This window comes from Tachysurus fulvidraco, chromosome 16 (assembly GCF_022655615.1).
Source record: "Tachysurus fulvidraco isolate hzauxx_2018 chromosome 16, HZAU_PFXX_2.0, whole genome shotgun sequence".
Taxonomy (NCBI): Eukaryota; Metazoa; Chordata; class Actinopteri; order Siluriformes; family Bagridae; genus Tachysurus; species Tachysurus fulvidraco.
The window spans coordinates 15,146,002-15,151,445 of record NC_062533.1 but is presented as its reverse complement, the minus strand read 5'-3'; the positions used below and the strand labels follow the sequence as shown (position 1 = coordinate 15,151,445).

General features: G+C 37.6%; 1 pseudogene; it reads left to right on the top strand.

The window, feature by feature from the left end:
• Positions 1–2,360: 2,360 nt before the first annotated feature.
• LOC113648220 lies at positions 2,361–3,384 on the top strand (annotated as a pseudogene).
• Positions 3,385–5,444: the final 2,060 nt, after the last annotated feature.

Sequence of the window (5,444 nt, the reverse complement as noted above, 5' to 3'; positions counted from 1 at the left end):
AACATTGCAGGCTGCAGGTGTGTGGAAATGACAGTTAAACAGTGCTGGTAGATCTGACGGTGTGAGGTGCAGTGTGAGGAGCGATTAGAGCTTTGAGGTAAAAGGGAGATGGTCCATTTTTGGCTTTGTAGGTAAGCATCTGTATTTTGAATCTGATGCATGCAGCAGGGTGGTAAAGAACTTAGGCATAAGTTATTTGCAGAGGATGAATTGAAATCATAAGTAGACCTGACAGCAGTGAGGTGCAGTAATCTAGTCTTAAGATAACAAGAGACTGAATACTGTAAGTACCTGAGCAGCCTGTGTGGACAAAAATGGCCGAATCCTTCGAATGTTGTAGAGAAGGAACTGACATGAGTATGTCAAATCAGCAACTTGAGAGGAAAAGGACAGTTGATTGCCCATGATTACCCCAAGGCTGTGAGCTAACCTGACATATAATCACCTGGATGATCAGCAATACAGATTTACTGGGATTGCGCTTCAACTGCTAAATCTTTTATATATAAACAGTATAAACATATCTTCATAAAATAGCCGCTTATGGAAAACCAAAACACCATTCACATGGAAGAGGTTAAGATCTGAGCTTCGTACACAGAACCTTGCTCAAGGCCAGTTCACACAAATATTACTGGATCCAATCAGCTGTTTGTTCCACATTCTCTAATATTGCTCCATACAAGCTTCAACTCATCATTCTGCTGAATTCTCAAGCCTGAATGGTCAGGAAAACATTCTTATTTTTTAAATAACAGCAGATCTGACAGTGCAGCCGTAATTCAAATCACATTTTTATATTAATGTCAATATAAATTCACAATGACTTTTATAATGGACACTTTACATAACCCAAGCCTCTTTTTTCATTCATTCTTCAGCATGACTTTGTTACATTCTTTTGGTTTTCCAGCAAAGGAAACTCTAAAGGGAAAAAGTGCAATTACTAGTACAATGCCAAGCCGAGGTTTCAAACTCAATTAAATATCTCAGGAGAGTAAAAAAATAAATCTGTTGATTTTGATTTCTGAAACCTATAAAATGTGGAATAGAAATTTGACACTTGTGTCTATACAAGTAAATTAAAGGATAAATTAATGTTTTATTATTATTATTATTATTATTATTATTATTATTATTATTATTATTATTATTATTATTATTATTATTATTATTTATATTTTTATGGACTCTGTAATGCTCTCTGTGCATATTTTTACATGTATTTAATTAATGCTAAAGCCTTTTAGTGACTCATGGGATTGTTGTGGATGGGGCTGCTTGGAGACCGTCACACCTTCTTTGAACCAATGTTGCTTCAGTCAGCTGTATGGTCTGGTCTTTATCAGCAATCATCTGAAGACTTTGACAGGAAGGAATGCTGCACAATTATATACTGTTTTATATATTATTTTATTATATTCAATTATATACTGACATTATTTACTGTTCACTCACTCACTCACTCACTCACTCACTCACTCACTCACTCACTCACTCACTCATTTTCTACCGCTTATCCGAACTCCTCGGGTCACGGTTCAGTGTCACTCAAATGAGGATGAGGTTCATTTCTGAGTCTGGTTCCTCTTAAAGTTTCTCCCTTATATCATCTCAAGGAGTTTCTCCACACCACTGTCACCTCAGACATGATCATTAGGGAAACATGTAGGAGACAAATAGTTTTTTATTTTATTTTAAATGAATACATGTATAAAAAAAATCAGGATCAATAGAGAAGAGCACAAAGAATGTAGAACGCACATAGATTTGATGAGAAAAAATTTGTATCAGCTGTATAACAAATTTTAATCAAGTAATAATTTATACAAAAAAATAAATAAATAAAAAAATTAAGTAAAGACAGTATGTTTAAGGTATATTACAAAGGTCCGGAGAAAGAAAAAGGGAACCTGAATTCTAATTCTAATACCTGAATTTTTCTGATGCTTAAGAATGAGTGGAGAACAGATCAGTGTAAAGAGCATGGTTCCTGATCATATCTACATCTGTCAATTATTAATACACTACATTGACCACCATTATAAAACAAACACTTATAGTCAGATCACAGTAAGGAATTATTTGGACTGTGGATTTTTTATCTGCATACAGTATTGTCTATGAAGGTGAGTGACGAGAATAATATCATACACACGTTATACACCTACTGATGAAAATGTTGCCTTTAAACCTAATCAGCAGAAATCTAAATCTATAATTTTCAACTTTTTTTTTTTAACTTTTAGTCCCAGGCATAGAATTTCAGAACCTTACAAACAGCTGAACAATTTATAAATGCATTAAAAACATTGCCTATGAACACATCTTATTCTTTACATTCCCTTTTATTTAGGAAAGTCTGGCTACTAAAGGACATGGAAGAGCGGAAATTTCTATACCTGTTACTGGACAAGGTGCAGTCCAATTCCACAGTCATCAGTAAGATCTGGATGAGAGCCTTGTTTATATTTAGGATCCTGATTCTGGGAACAGCAGCTGAAATTGTCTGGGCAGACGAGCAGCCCAGAATTGTGTGCAATACACAACAACCAGGTTGTGATGTTGCCTGTTATGACTTCTTCTTCCCCATATCTCAGATTCGCTATTGGCTCATTCAAGTAATCGCCCTGTCCATGCCGACGCTACTGTACCTGTGCCACGTCATCCATGTTGTCCACAAAGAGAACACCCAGGGAGAGAGAATTAAACAAAAGCATGATGGTGAAACGAAAAACAGGTCCACATACATAGATGAGAAGGGTCAAGGGAAGATCCAATGCAACCTGTTTGCGAGCTCCTTTACTCGGTTTTTCTTCAAGATCCTCTTAGAGCTCGCTTTCATCATGGGACATTAGTACCTATACGGCTTTATCATGAGACCTCTGTTTAGCTGCAGCAGAAATCCATGTCCTCACATAGTGGATTGCTACATTTCACATGTAACGGAAAAGAACATCTTCAATGCCTTCATGTACGTGATAGCATGTGTGTCCCTGCTGCTCAGTGTGATCGAAGTCTTTTACCTGCTGTGCAGTCGAGTGCAACGTTGCTCTAGGAAGCCGGGAATGAGGAAATCTTTCGAAGATCCCACCAGTTTATAATGGCAGCCTTGGAGCTAAATTTCGGAATCTTGGAGCTAAATGTCCTCCAGAGCAAAACAAGACGAACTAAAATGACAGGTTTTTTTTTTTTTTTTTTCATTTTATTAAATACTTTTACGAATTTATGGCAACACCTGTATACTGTAAGAATGCTATGCAAAATAAATGCAAAAAGAAAAAAAAAATTTTAAATTTCTAATTACATTTCTAATTATTTGTCACATAAATAAACATAGACAGTATGACATGGAGTGAAATGTAATATAAATTTTGTAAGTAAATTCAAATAAAAATGTGGGTGCAATAAGAAAGATAAATATAAAGAAAAATCAACATAGATCTGTAAATCAAAATATAAATGACACAATAAAAATAATAAAGCAGATCTGTACTATAAATTTATATATACTTATATACTTTATATATATATATATGCACAGTCATGGCCAAAAGTTTTGGCACCTCTCATTTTTCCTGAAAATGAAGTATTTCTCACAGAAAATATTGCAATTACACATGTTTTATACATGTGTTTATTTCCAAAAAAATAGAGGAAAAAGCAAATTTGATATAATTTCACACAAAACTCCAAAAATGGACCGGACAAAATGATTGGGAAAAATACCCTTTGGGAAAAATAACTGAAATCAATCGCTTATTTATATATGATTTCAAAATACTCATTACAAGTTTTAATGTATGTTTAAAAATATACAAACTTAAAAATATTATATTTTAAGTTATATTATCTAATTTGATAGTCACTTATTACACAGTCCCTGTATGAGGTCACCACAACAGACCATCCAATCCACATATTTTTATTTGACACAGGTTTTATTCCAGACAACTCGCTCAACCTTCCCATTCTATCCAGGCTTGGGACCAGCACTGAGAGGTAACCCCTCATTGCCTGGCTTGATCCCTCGTGATTTTGTTATGGCTGTGTAGATTTGTAGCATGGGACAGCATTAATATATTCTAAGAGAACATCAGGAGAAATACTTAAACTTTAACCGATTTCTTTGATAATCTCTTTTAACTTGAACACCCCGGTGATGCGATCTTGGGTAGCGGCTATGACAGGAGATTACAGATTGTAACCAGTTTGATTATTTCACTGTCAATGTCCTCCTGAGCGAAATGAGGATGTAGCTTTTAACCAAGGCCTGACCTGTGGTTTCACAGTAACTAATAAATATAAAACAACTAAACATATTTGTTAAGTTGAGAGTCTGACTCTCAACCCTAAGGTTATCGGTTCGAGTCTCGGGCCAGCCACGACTGAGGTGCCCTTGAGGAAGGCATCGAACCCCCCCAACTGTTCCCCGGGCGCTGCAGCATAAATGGCTGCCCACTGCTCCAAGTGTGTGTTCATAGTGTGTGTGTGTTCACTACTGTGTGTGCACTTTGGATGGGTTAAACATGGAGAACAAATTCTGAGTATGGGTCACCATACTTAGCCGTATGTCACGTCACTATGTCACGTCACTTTATTAGTAGACCTGGTCATTTATGCAGTCATCCAAATAGCCATCATGTGGCATAGGTCACAAAGCTGATTTGGAAAACCCATGAGGTGCACACCATCAGCTATGATTGGTTGCATTTAGTTAAATAAACTATAATGTAGTATGTTACTGATGCCAGTTTTGAATGATTGAACACATGAACTTGTTTATGGATCTTGTCCCATGTACACAACATGGCCTTGTCCATGGTGCTGATGATTATGTGGCATTCCAGATTTAAAGATAAGCCTCTGGGATGTACACTCACCAAACTTTGGGAAAAATCTCATCCAATACAACAACAACTCTTGTTGCTTTAAGAAATAAAGCGTTCCCTTTCGAGGGAACTCGATGCTGCGTCAGTGCTGACGCTATGGGAATGCTTCTTTGAGGAAGTTGTTTCTGAAGCTCTGTGTGCTCCTTATCACGGGGGACGACACGCACTCTCTTTGCATTGTTTGTTTAGGAGAGGAGCATGCCCGGTCGGCTCTCGAGGGAGCCGGCTGCGTGCATTGTGAGGGATTCCCTCTGCATACTCTCCGATCCCACCTGGCTATATTTTCACTGGTGTTTCTCTTTCTCTTGCCCTCTCCCCTGACTCCGTACGCTCGGTTTCATTGATGCGGCACCCAGGAAGCAGTTGGGGGCCGGCCCGAGACTCAAACCCACAACCTTAGGGTTAGCATTAGGCCACGACATCCCCAGTGGTGTTCAAAGGAGCTCCTCGAGGTGGTGACTCGCGCTGTGGCTAGATTAAATTTAGATTGGCCTGAAGAGGAAGTTAGTGTCGTCTGTTCTAAGCAGAACGATCGCTTTCTGACTTCAGGCC